This window comes from Leuciscus leuciscus (assembly GCF_965113295.1).
Source record: "Leuciscus leuciscus genome assembly, chromosome: 8".
Lineage (NCBI taxonomy): Eukaryota > Metazoa > Chordata > Actinopteri > Cypriniformes > Leuciscidae > Leuciscus > Leuciscus leuciscus.
The window spans coordinates 21,803,534-21,817,984 of record NC_138732.1 but is presented as its reverse complement, the minus strand read 5'-3'; the positions used below and the strand labels follow the sequence as shown (position 1 = coordinate 21,817,984).

The following is a 14,451-nucleotide window of genomic DNA, read 5'->3' as shown; positions in this document are numbered from 1 at the left end:
TTGTTCAAAAGTACAATGTACAATATATAAATATACTGAGACTTAATTAGTTACCTATACAAATATTTTCTGTGAGCAACATTTATGAGCCAGAGCAATATTATTAATGTATAAATACATTTGTATGTACAAAATGTGGCAGTTGTATCTGATCAATTTTATATGCTGATTATAAATCACAGTCTGAAATTTCATTTATAGTTGACAGATCTGCATAAAATATATCTACTTTTGTAACCCACTGTGTTCCATATTCAAAGCCATATATTTGCTTTTTGTGATGAACAAAATCAATTTTATGATCTCATTTTATTCGCAATTGTCTTAAATAAAAAAGCACCTTTATGCACCTGTTTCGCACCATGTTTGACATCACTGACACCAAACCCCATTAGTTCTAATGTGTCATGTGATCGATTGTGACATGGCAACGGAATGCATGTGTGTGATACTTTTATAATACTTTTAGATCTATAATTCACCATCTAATTTCCTTGTATAAAAAGAGCAGCTTGAACATTGTCTTTTGTGTTTCACAGAAGAAAAAAATACAGGGTTAAAATGACATGGTGGTGAGTAAATAACGACAATGTAAATTTTTGGGTGAACTATGCCTTTAAAAACACCAATGTAGATGAGTTTGAAGAGTGAGCTCTTACCTGTTGTTTCTGCTTCTTGATTAGAGTAATTCTGCAATCAGAACCAAATTAGCAGCGGCAGATTCTGAGTCATTAGAATTAATTACATCAACAGCGCTTTAAAACTGACTCACTGTGGTCGGCGTCTCTAGATGTGTACGAGTGTGTGCGAGCGCTCGAGAGAGAGAGCATATGCGTTCCACTGCTCACTTCTCTCTCGGGAAATCTCCCTGATGAGAGTTCTCCCGGATGGACACTGCTCTCAGGAGAGTACGTGATGAGATTTGCAACTGTTTAGCAGTTAATAAATCCATCAGTGCACTCGAGCCCCCCCACACACATTGTTATTTCCACACTGTCCTTCTGTGCAGAAAACAGCCAGAGACTGATGATGCATACTGGCATAATTAAAGACAGCCTTTCTCTCAAGAGAGAGAGAGGGCCTAATCCGACGTCCTTTAGGGGACTCTCTCTGATGACACGCTCCCTTAAAGACACTTACCACGACACATGATCACAGAGAGGAAAGCAACAGGAGGAAGGGAGCCGAATCGTTAAAAGCTTGGTTGTTGTCCTTGCACTTTTCAGAAATGCATCAAGGTATTTAGAATAATTATTATCCCTGTCTTAAGCTGCCAAACTAATTGTGTGTTTAATTATTTCCCTACAATAGTGTCGGGTTTTCCCAGGGAGCCAGTGCCAGTTAAGCTGCTCATAATTGTTGTCAATTTGGCATTAACTATTTAGCAGATTAAGTATTAAATTGAAATCTTAGTGCAATGAAGGCCATCGAGTGGTTCACAACAGCCCAGTTAACGGTAAGGTGTTGTTTTCGGCCCGGCAAAGTACAGATCCTGTTATATAGCACACTGTAATTCTTTCCCATCATTCTGTGCTCTCTTTAATGATGTTCACTCCTAGCATCAGCAGTTGTTGCGGTAGCAGTGTCGTGTGTATGGTAACCACTGCTCTGCCGTGATGGATGGCGCTACATGCTGTTGGGGTGCTTATACTTGTTATACGTGATGTATCGGTAGCTACACAGACAAAAAAAAAAATGTGTCCCTTCAGGCTAGCTCTAACGTTCTATCATTTTACCACTGACAGAAATCCCAAATTGTGCGGGCCTGTGTTCATGTGTTCATGGAGAGAGTGCGGGGATGGAAGAGAAACCAAGAGGCATCTCAAAGCCGCCCACACCTGTTTGGCCTATAGGAGAAGCTTGATGCCCTCCATTTCATCCGAGTGATCTTGAAGCACCACTGTCTTCCCCAAACCCACCCGCTCTGGCTTTTCCTCAGGCCATTAGATCTGAACTTGTTCTCTGAGCATCCAGCCTCACAAAAACTCCAGTCCAGCGCTTCTTCAGATCTTAAAACTCTGTCTGACAAACCTGGACGTTCAATGCCAACAGAGTGTCCCTGCAGTCCACCAAATTAACTTGAACGTTTCTTTCTCCTTGCGTTTTTCTGGCAATGAGAGGGGAAAAAACTTAGAATAAGTTCTGCCAGCTTATATTACTATGTATTTGCATGTGTTTAATGCTAATTAAAATGCTAAAAACTGTGAATTCTGAGTGCTCTTTAGTCTTGGTTTCAGCAGACTAACACAATCTTTACTGCTTTATTTCCATAAGCAATAATAGCGAGAGTTTAAAGGTGTCACATTTTTAAGGGGTGGCTCCTTTAACGCACAACCACTGTTATGAAATCATTGCATAGGAAAAAGTATCAATAACCTATAAAATATACATTTTAAAACATTATCCATATAAAACCATCTTTTACAGACAAAAACATTATGAAATTGTTTACTTACGGTTTGCTATGTAGCTGCTGTCTGATCCAATATATCTTTAAACAAAAGTTTATCTGCAATGTCTCTGGGCATTGGCGCGTCCCGTGAGTATTAAACTAAGTTCTCTTTCACGTCTTATTGCGCTTAAACTGTCAAAAACACACTCGGTTATGTAAAAAACACACAAAGTTCACACAAACACAGTCAGTTATGTCTGTGAACGTAAACAGCAGGGAAAGAAATTGCATGTGTATATTAGATCTGTGTATTAAAGGGAAAGCAGCGTAATGTACAGTACCTACTGCTATATATGCAGTCAAACAACAAAAGAAAATCACTTTTAGTAGTAAAAAATTGCGCTTTTAGTAGTTTTAATAAGAATACATATCTTACTTGAATGCTGCTGTTAAATTCTAACATGGCATTAACATAAAAAAAAAAATGCTAACATGGCGGACTGTGTACAGCTCACTCAGGGCGGGGTCTATGCTAATAGGGCAGAGTCCGTCAGCAGTCGTGGGCGGGGCCTAAGCATATGTGACGTCACACTGCTAGAATCTGCAAATGGCTTGTTCTGAGACACTGCTTATGATTTATGGGGATTTAAAAAGAGGAGTGTGTAGATTTTTACCATTATAGTGTGGTTGTGTACACACATTGCCAACACACATTTATGTTCAAACCAAGCGGCAACATTCTAATCTGAAAAATGAAGCCTACCCGGAAGTGCGAAAAACTGCAATACATCAAAAATCCGCTAGGGGGGAGGTCCCAAAAGGGAGCAAATGTCCATAGACCCCCATGTTAAAATGTCCGATTTCACCGCATAAATTCATGTTTTTACAGGTTGGTCCATGGACTTTTATTGTATTTTTCGATAGGTTCCGAGTGCCTGACAACTGTGAGGGGGGTGAATTTTTTTCTAACTCGTTAGTTTAGATCGTATTTAGATATAAAATGTATGACAAATAAGGGCGTGGTTAACTTTGATTGACAGCTTGATTGACAGCTGATAACGAGCATAGGCTGCACCGAGGAGAATGACAACATAAGAAGCGCCATTTTTTTATATACAGTTGAAATATAATACTACTGTTTTTGTATCATGAAATGTAGTTTTAATAGTTTTTCAGGCGAGAATGTAGTTGTTTAAAGCTCAAATCTGTGGTTTATTTATAAAGATTTATGAAAATTGTATCCAGTTGAGATCCAGACGATCACCGGGCGCTCGGCGCTCATGTACCCCGCCTGGAACAGCCTTTCCTCGGCTAGTCGTTCTGACGTTTGCTGCTGACTCTGGCGTCTCTGTAGTGGTTAAACATGAGATATAATTCGTCTTGTGTATATCTAACGGGCGATTTTTGGTCTCGTGAATCAATAATTTGTTCCCTGGCCAATCGTTTTGGCTGAGGGCTAAGTGAAGTTTCATAACTTTATAAGCTATTTAACTTTACCGTTGTATGGTTAGACTAGAGCACTGACTTTGTATGTTTGACTGAATTGTTTGCTTTATTTGTATAGCTTCTTGTACCTTTCACTTATACTTTTATAATGGCTAATATTGATAAAACTGAAATTTAACAAAAAGAGACTGGGTTGAGTTTTGTCATTTTAAATTTTAATACAACGAAGATGATCTGTAATGTTGTTTACTGCAACATCTGTTGTTTAGTACAAATGCACTTATTGCCTGGACCATATTAAAATGTTTAATATTTTTATATTATATTTAAACGAAAAGAGGCAGGGTTGTGTTTTATATTTCGTTTTGTTATAAATAGGCTAACGTTATGCAGTGAATATAATCAATAACGTTACGCATTGCCTGAACCACATTTGTGTGGCTATAATGTTTAAGATTTCTTTAAATTAAAACGAAAAGAGGCAGTGTGGTGTTTTATAACATATTTCGTTTTATTGTTGCCTAAAATATACATACAGAGATAACCGGAGTAGCAGAGCGAGCTGAGTGACGCAGAATAACCGGACTCGCGTCCTCGGGAGTCATTCTCCTGAGTCGGACTTGGCAATTAAGTCCGAACTTTGCGTACTTGCTATCGAGAAACGCCTAATGTCGGCGCTTGGCTTCTTGTGACAAACACGCCGGGAAGCAAGAACAAGATCAGGGGCCTGTACCATGAAGGTAGCTGAACAAACTCGGGGTTACAGGATTAGTTTTGAGTTGACAAAACCAAACCGATGCAATCAGGCTTTATTGGTACCATGATGCAGCTCATCAACTTTCTCTGTCAACTCAGGCTTTGATCCTCAAGCTATGATTACTCCACGCGCGCGTGCACATAAAAGAGTGACGTCGACACTGAACAACCAATCGCGGGTAGAGCGTGAGCGATATATTTTCCCGCGGAGGAGCAAGAGATAATCATTCAGAATTATGAATTTAAATATGTATTTCAAGCTCGAAACAATACGGTCTCTGCTGCCAAAGCAAGAGAAGACTGTTGGAGAAAGATTGCTGATTGTTAATGTGTAAGTTAAACAAATACGTTCTATATTTATGTAAAATTATGTATGTATGTATGTGTAGCCTATATGTGTAATATAGCCTATAGCCTATTTTTATAATATATAAAAAATGATACATGCAAATTTTTTATATATTATAAACATAGGCTATAGGCTATATTACACATAGGCTACATACATATATACATAATTTTACATAAATATAGAACGTATTTGTACTACTAAGAAAGCTAGGGAATCCTATCATAAGATTAACAGAATAATAATAAAGATTTTAAATAATTCTTAACATGTATTATATTGTATAGTACATTTGTGCAATTTGCTTTTTGAAAAAATAAAATAAAATGTGTTCATGTGATGCCACCATATCAATATATCTTACCGGCAATTTTATAAAAGTCCTCTTTTATGGACATGGCCGATAAATGTCCGGGGAACACTATTAATGAAACTATTCATGTACTCCTGCAGAGTGAGGACCACCTTACGAATGGTTCGACAAACCGTGTTTTCCCCTAGCTTCTGTGCGTCACCCACCGTGCAGGAATGTACCACTTGCAACAAAAAAAACGTAACGCAATATTTGCGGTACAGTAAGTGCATGAATTCGATGTGTTAAATTCTTTATGTGCGGCTCAAGAAGTTCGTAAAGATAAGACATTCCTTCCGCGGAAAATCTGTACCTTTCATACAAATAACTATCAGGAAAGGCAAGGGGATTTTGTCTGGCTAAAAACTCTTTCTCTACGAAGTGCTCGTCAAACAATTTGCGCTGAGATGTCACAGGATTTGGAAGAAAAGGTGAAGTCATTGCAACAGACACTGGGAATAAGTTACGTCACCTATGTTTCTTTGCTCTCAGCTGATTGGTCAAACTTCAGTCTGAGATCTTGAATCCAGAACATAACCTGCCCCGGAGCAGGTTAGCCGTGCAGCGTAAGATACCATGGCAACGAACACCGATTCAAGCCAAGCTACTTTCATAGTACCTAAAACCCAGGGTTGGCGGAAACTTAACTGAAACATAGCTGGCTAGCCACCTAAACCGGCTTCATGGTACAGGCCCCTGCTGTATGTCATCCATTGTTGTTTATGTTGCTTTCTTCACGCGAAAATGACATCGTTCCAGTCTCACACAAAGCCCGCCCTTTTACCCATATATGGATTGGCCAGAAGGTGGGCGGGGTTAGGATTTCCCGAGATTTTCCAAGATGGCGCCGCCCATACCCCCCATAAACGGCTTCAAACCTGTTCTTCAGAAAGTCTATGGGTGACGTCACAGACGCCTTGTCCATATTTTTTACAGTCTATGGTTCAAACACCATCCAAAATTGAATTTTGCACAATAGGTCCCCTTTAAGCAACTGAGCACTAGCGGGAAGGGCCTATGGTGTGATGTAAAATTATTGCTCTAGAGGCAGTCATATGCAAATGTATTTGTGACGTCACAATTATTTTTTATAATGAGGAGCACATTTTAAGATATAGAACTTGATGCATGTTTTAATGTTACAAAGTCCTCTTGAATTTGATTTCTCATGTCATGGCCCATTTTGGCAGGTTATATTCAGCATATATATGAATATAACACTATATCCCCGGTTTCAAAGACAAGGCTTAAGCCAAGTCCCAGACTAAAATGCATGTTTAAGCTGTTTAAACTGAAAGCAACTTGCAATGACAATTTTTTTGTTTTTGTTTTGTCTCAAGATGCACATCAGCAATGTAGGGTTTTTTTTCTTTTCTTTTTTCTAATGGTGCGTTCACACCGGACGCGAATAGCGCGTCAGGCACGAGTGATTTCAATGTTAAGTCAATGCAAAGACGCGTTACGCGCGTAAAAAATTCCTGCGGCACGAATGAGGCGTAGAACGCGGCGCGGTAGACGCGAATACGCCTCGTTCGCGCGACAAATTATTTTATGTAGTGCTTTTTGTGCATTCACGCGTTTGACGCGAATTCGCGTCTGCCGCCCGAGTTGAAAAATCTGAACTTCTGCGTCAATTCGCACCGCGTTAACCAATCAGGAGCCTGCTTGCTGCTGTCACGTGGTGAAGTGACAGTTTATAATGTTATTTTATGTTTGGCCTCAATCAATTATTTTGTAATATGACTAAAATGCTTGGTGTGGTTCTAATGCACAACAAAGCAAATCTTTCACATAAAAACTCGATTTCAATATATGAGAGATACTCATTTTGTATTGAATGCTATTTATTCCATATCTATTCTAGATTATATGAAACATTATTATTCTAATGTAAAGACAACAAACACAATTTAGTGTATAACAACTATTAAAAAAAAATCACAGGACAGGTTTCACTTTTGGAGGCTGGCTCCATTTATTATCAAAACAAAAATAAATGACAGATTAGGTGGGTGCGGGCGAGGGTGAACCTCGCGCCGGGCTGTAGAGCGCGGGCTCGTCAGGCAGCGACCACTCGAGGCCGAGGCCTTTTACGGCCTACGCTGTCCTCGTCAGCGTCCTCACCGTTAGGTCCACCAAACCTAGCTCCTGGAGCAAATTGTGAAACTCCTGAAACCCTCCGGAGGGTCTGGTGGACCCGAGTACAGCGACGATGTCCCCTACGCAGCTGTTTCTGCTCTCCAGAGAATATAAGAGCGGTGACTCTCTCGATTAATGCTAATGCTAATGCTCGATAAACATCTAAAAAAGATGGCTGCCAACGGGTTTCGAAACTTTCGCCTCTGATGGGCGTAATTTTCTCTTCAAACTTTTGTTTTTATGCGCGTCAATTTCGCTCTTGACGCGCAAATTAACACAAAGTGGTCAAGCGTATAACTAGACGCGGCAGGCGCGAATTTGACGCGCTATTCGCGTCCGGTGTGAACGCACAGTTAGGCACGTTTATAAAAGCTACTAATGCCCTAATTGAACTAAGGCATAATCCTGGCTTAAGCCTTGTTTGTGAAAATGGGCATATCTGTAATAAACCTTAGTTGTGTTTGTGCTAAAAAATTTAATAAAAATAAAAACCTTAAATACTCATGACGCAGTGCGTCAAAGCTGGATTGTGAAATGTTAGGGAATAAGACTTTGCTCATGCTGTTTTAGTTCATGGAAAGCGATTCTTAAATGTTACCGAAACTGTCAAATAAATTCATCTCATGCAGGTAGTGTGGCATAAAAAACTCTTCCTTAATAGTGCTATGAGGTCATCAGATGAATGTTTTATTAGGTGTCAGTGGATGATGAACGATGATTTTTACTTAGCTTTCAAGCTGGCGAAAGTGCCTCATAAAAGACTCTGCAATATGATCTCTGAATGTTGAGATTATTACCTACCACGCTAAGGCTGTTTTATTTTTAGTAAAGTGTGTAAAGGAGTTCTAAATTACAGCTTCCTTTCAATGAAAATGTGTCTGCAGTGGAAGGAAAAGACTAGTTTGCAAACAGTGAAAATTATTCGGATAAGTATAATACAGAGACAAAACCAAATCTTTTACACACAATTAGCAAATTGTTCCTGTTTATCTGTAAATTATGATATGAAGATAATATGATAAATTTGATTTCTAAAATAAATAATGCCACTCCCTTTAAAGCTCCTTGAGCGATTAAAGGGTAACTCTCGCCAAAATGCAACTTAGGGTCTTTTTGTTAATCTACTCGAGGCAAACTTTCGTTTAAAAGCATAATTAGAATGGAAACGCCACTTTTAGTTTGACCGTATTTTCGTTTTAGGTTAAATGCCTTGTGAATGGGAGTGAATGGGGCACTTTTATGATAGCATCATAATTCAAAATGATAGAATTCAAAATCTTTATTTTTAGTAAACTCTGTGTACACAATGTTCTCAACGCTCGAGTTCATGTGTAGAGCCCCTGGTGATACCTCAAGCAAAGTTTCATGTTGTATCGAGCCTCCTTAGTGTTTTAAAAATAGTGATTTTTGATGCTATCATAAAAGTGCCCCATTCACTCCCATTCACAAGGCATTTTAACCTAAAACGAAAATATGGTCAGACTTAAAAGTGGCGTTTCCATTCTAATTATGCTTTTAAATGAAAGTTTGCCTCGGGAAGATTAACAGAAAGAGCCTACACTGTAAAAATAAAAGGTGCCTGGAGGAACCTTTTGGGGTTCTTCACTTTGCCACACCGGCGGAACCGTCTGTAGATCCTCTAGGCACCCTTTAAAAAGGTGCGGTTCTCTGAGGAACCACACAGGTTTCCTGAGGAACTCTTATATAAGGCACTGTGTGGAACCACTGTGGGTGGCTCCAGGAACCAAATTTCAATTTTATTTTATTTGTATTAAATTAATTTGATGTTGTTACTATGGTTACCACCATTAACTTCTATTATAATAAACAAACTGAACCAAATACAAAATAAGAATTGTTTATTACATATTTTAGATCCATTTTAATACATACACTTCCATGCACTTGAAAAAAAAAGCTAGTAATAGATTAATATCAATAAATACACACACACACAAAAAATAGTATAATACATAATTAACATGAATAATCAACCATGTGTATACAATAGGCTACACAAGAAAAGACATCTCAACAAAATGCATGGAAAACACATGTTCCATGTAATAAATCAATGTAAAAAATTACAATTTTGACTAATTAAAAATGTCCATCTTCACTTAATTTTAAAACATGTGTTTCAGTCCGCTTGTTAAGTCTGACGTCACTGTTTCCAAGTCCAAAAGCTCTATCAGATGCCAAAAACAAACAACAAACAGTGCTAATATACACTCATTGTGCTGTAATATTCCTGAAAATTAGGATCCTAACCTTTATCTCTATTCCGAAATCTAAGATGGTTAGTTATTCAGCTATTTTGAATCATAAAATGTTGAAGTCTGGGATGCCGTGAGACTGGAGACTGAAATGTACACTATGCCTTTTGAAAAGCTTAAATGTGTGACTTGAATCAACAGTTCCCATAAATGGTTGTTGAGTATTCTCAATATCTAGAAACAAGATAGAGAAAGTAGAAGTAGAGGTAGAGGCTTCGACCCGGAAACAGTATTCCTTATGTCACAACAAGCAGAAAACATTTTCCATTTTAACAGAGTTAAGGTGCAGTAAAATGATCTGTTGTTCTGTGAATGTTCACTGGTGAATTCAGTCATTTCAATAAGAATCCACACGATCAGCAATTTTGTCTTTTTGCCTGTGTAATTTCACGAAATTCACAAATGTGATGCACCTTTACTCGCTGCAACATAAAATGCAATCAATTATAAAATCTTCACAAGGGACACGTGAGGTACTTAACGAGTTAGAAAAGTGAAAAGGTGCATCAGCTTCATTTTCTGTTTGTTTTTCCTCTTTTCTGGTGGATGGTCCAGGCACTTCAGTGATTTTCAGGTCTACAGGAGGATTTTTATTCTTGATCAAACTTGTATTTCAGCTTACCGAGATCCCTTTAAAGTACAAAATTTACTGTTAGTAAGGTTATTAAAGTTATTAAATAATTTCCTCAGCCTTGTGACGTTCCAAACCTGTTTGGCTACGTTCACACTGCAGGGCTTAATGCTCAATTCTGATTTTTTGAAAAAATTCGATTTTTTTGCAAGGCCGTTCACATTTCCAATTAAATGCGACCTTTTGTGATCTCCTGTGTGAACGTGAAATGACCCAGAAGTGACCCGCATGCGCAGAAGAGTACTCAACGGTCAACGACGTCACTTGTTGTTTGCGGAAGTAGCTAAACTTTAACTGTGATTCTCTCACACACACACACGAGCGCGCGCAGCGACCGTTACACAAGAGCCAGACAGCAGCCGCTGACCTATCTAATATCAGATTCAGCACAAATAAGTTAACATAACGTATATATAATGGCCGTGTGCTTTTTTTATTTTTATTTTTTATTAACGGGCTCGTCGAGGTCGACCCGTTCGGCAGATTTACCTCAGCTCGACGAATATGCAGTCCGTTTTCAAACCGACGACTACTTCAACGCAGGATTATGACGTTTTTCGCGTATCAATGACGTGCGGGTCGGATAAATGCGACCTGGCCGTTCAGACTGAAGTCGCATTTGAAAAGATCGGATATGTATCGGATTTGGGACCACATACCCAAGTGGCCTGGGTCGCATTTGAAAAGATCGGATCTGTGTCGTTCAGACTGTCATGAAAAGATCAGATACAGGTCGCATAGGGGCAAAAAAATCGGAATTGGGTCGTTTCAGCCTGCAGTGTGAACGTAGCCTTTGACTTTCTGTCTGTGGAACCCGAAAGCAGATCTCAGGCATAATGCAACCCGTCACCATTCAATATCACTGCATGAAACACAAGCATACATTTTTTTTGTAATTCATTCAAACTATTCTTATGTACACTTGTCTAGTTCAATTCAATGCAACAATTTATGTAAAAAATGGTTAAGCTCCAAAAATGTCCCAGAAAAGATCCTAAAAATAGTCAATGAGTTCACAACTCATGTGTTATGGGTTGTGTTGTAAGTCTTCTGAAGTCATATAATAGCTTTTTCCTTTTTTTGTCGAAAAAGACTAAACTTTAAGTTATAATTCAGGGTTCAAATGTCTTATATTCAAATGCATATGATTAAGGTATAACCTATAGATTTGAGAGCATGAGGGAAGATTTTCAGAGAATAACTTATTAAAAAAGTACACAGTCAAACAATACAATTTCACACAGAGAAAGTTCATAGTAATAAAGTACGTGCATGTGGTGTAGGTAACTTACTGTAATTCAATGTTGCCTCTGAAATGTTCAGATTATTTTAGAAATGTACTGGTTGTTCTGGGGAAACAAAAAAAACAAAGCTGATTATTCACAACATAATATTTATTGACCAGTAAATGGCTTTAAAATGGTATTTGAGAGAATGAGGGCACCTGTAGTAAGTAAAGTTAGGCTAAACAAAAACAGACCAAACTATATTAACCTGCTTTTGTTATTCATAACAAACGCCAATGACGACAGCAGGAATCAGCTACATTAGTTAGGCTATCTCAGCAATTTGAAGACACAGTTTTACAGAATAAGTTGAATTGAATGACTAAATCAATCTAAGACAATAAGTCAATAATTTCCATTTGTTCATTAACTTACGTTAGATCAACGTAGTTAGCATCGCGGCTAAAACCTTCATACCAGATACTGAGCAATAAACGAGTGGTAAACACTGTAAAAAAGTAGTAATGTATAATCAATTTAGTTTATATATATATGTGTGTTTGAATATATAGTGAGTAGACTCTGTATTTATATTTATTTGGCGAGTTTACAAACCTTGTAACGGAGAGCCGATCAAACGGCGGAAGCTTTGATGAGAGGACGGAGCCGTTACCCGATGACGTCGATCAGCTGAGCTTTGATTGCGCGCGAGCAGCGCGAGGAACTGAAGCGACGACAGCAGAGGAATAGCAGCAGTTTCGTGACAGAATAAAACTTTTCTCCTCCTAGTTCTTCTTCTTCAAATAATAATTTATGAAGAAGTAGGTAAAAATTATTATTTTATTACTATTATTTATTCAATAATAATGAATGAATTCTTCTTATTAATATTATTATAATTTAGTGTTGTTGTTTAAGGTTTAAATTAATCAACAAAATAGGCCTATAGATACTAAATAAATGTAAGCTACCCAGGTGAAAAAGACGTAGGCTACTGTTAAATGTATTAAAAATGCATTAAAGTATATTTGTATTGTAGGCCTACTAAAAACACACTCAAGTACATTTTTAATAGTACGTCTTTTTTCACCTGGGTATGTAGGCTATACTGAATCAAACTTAAGTAGCCTATAATAATAATAATAATAGGATAATAATATTCTCATTCTGGCCTCACAGAACCATTGGGTTCCTCCAGATGCTGGCTTTAACATAAGAGATCTTCCAGGAACCACTTAAATGTTAAAAGATCTTCCAATAACCCTTTTATCGCATTCAAGTTCCTCTATTTTCCCCCAAAGCACTTCGAGGTCTCATGGTAATGAAAAGGTGACTCCAGAACCTCTGAACTAAATACAAAGTGCTTAAAGGATCCCATAAGTTCCAGCAAGAACCTCAAAGAATGTCAATGCTCCTCCAGTAACCCTACTATAGGAGAAAGAGCTTTGAGGCACTTAAATTACATTTTGAAGTTCCTTGAGTATCCGACAGGATATTTGAGGCTCCTTTAGTTTTTACAGTGTAGGTTGTATTTTGGCAAGAGTTACCCTTTAATCACTCATTTAATATCGGTCTATCACCATTAATCCATCATTTGGGGGATTTTTATTTTCCTAGTCGAAAGTAATAGGAAATTATAGGAAAGAAAGAACAGATTGCAGACTGGACCCGAATCTGCGTTACCTATATGACTTCCATGACTTAACGTAGCACATACACTAACTATTGTGCCATGACTGATATCAATCCATAATTGATACCTCAAAACCAAGTAGGCCTAAGATATGCTCAAATGTTTCTCCAACTGTTACTTTTTTTCCATTGGTAAAAACAACAACAACTCTTTGTTCCATTGTTTTCAAGAGTCTCAAATTTCATAATTTTAAACTACAAGTGTACAGAAACATATGGCTGCCTGATGTTGTTAGTCTGTGTAATCGTTTTAGCCATGTTTGAATGGCTATAACAAAGTAACCGTAAATTAGGTTAAGTATGGCACGTTTAAAGCTCTTGGTACCTGTTGCCATATTGCATTTACAGCTGTAGTGAAACATCTGGAGTCTTGTGTGTCTGAGTATGCATGATGCTGATGCTGTGGACAGTCTGAAGCAGGAGAGGGATTTCTGTAGTGTGGGACATCAGTGCTTGCATTTCATTTGGTTAATTTGTTTAATATGTGATCCTGCAGCATGTTCTTGGTTAACTGGGCCAAAGATCATATAAGAGGATGAGTGGAAAGATTGAATGGCAGTTTCCTCTGATTTCACCAGCTGGCTGGATGAAGGAATGACAGTGAGTATGGCACAGATTGGCATGTCCTCATTCTGACACAAGAGAATAATTCATGCATTCATGTCATCAACAGATGCTGTAGAGATAAAATACATTTCCACTGAAGCTCGAGCTCTGTCTGGCAGACCAACGCATCTCAAATGTACACTGGGGTACAAAAGTACACATTTGAAAAATGCTTCTATTTATCAATATATTGGCATTATAATATAAAAAAAAAAAAAATAAATAAAAAAAAAAATTTGAATCCCAAATGTTCACTGTGGATTCAATCTTTTGAACCCCAACTGTATGTGATTTATAGGGGCATGTCAGTAACTGTCAGGTCTCATCTTTATACACATGGTCCCTGCATTTTAGCCTCACACTTTTTAAGTAAAGTCTTCGAGGATAGCAATGAACCTAATGAACTAAGACAAATGTCTCAGTTTCCCTGTATACATGCTACACAGATCATTTCTGCAGTGACAGAAGCAGTGAGCTCCTAATGGAATGAAGCTCTGTAATGCTGCACAGTGCCAAAAGAGGTCATGTGTGTGCTACGCCAGTATTACTCACTTAAGAGCATGTGTAATATGTGGCAAACACACAC

General features: G+C 38.0%; 1 long non-coding RNA gene across 1 annotated transcript; it reads right to left on the bottom strand.

Moving 5' to 3' along the window:
* Window positions 1-11,133: 11,133 nt before the first annotated feature.
* Window positions 11,134-13,086, bottom strand: LOC309504276. The gene is made up of 3 exons (XR_014208044.1): window positions 12,183-13,086; window positions 11,634-11,690; window positions 11,134-11,203 (listed from the first exon to the last, which is right to left on the bottom strand). It is a non-coding gene; the product is annotated as an uncharacterized lncRNA (long non-coding RNA).
* Between the last annotated feature and the right edge of the window lie 1,365 nt (window positions 13,087-14,451).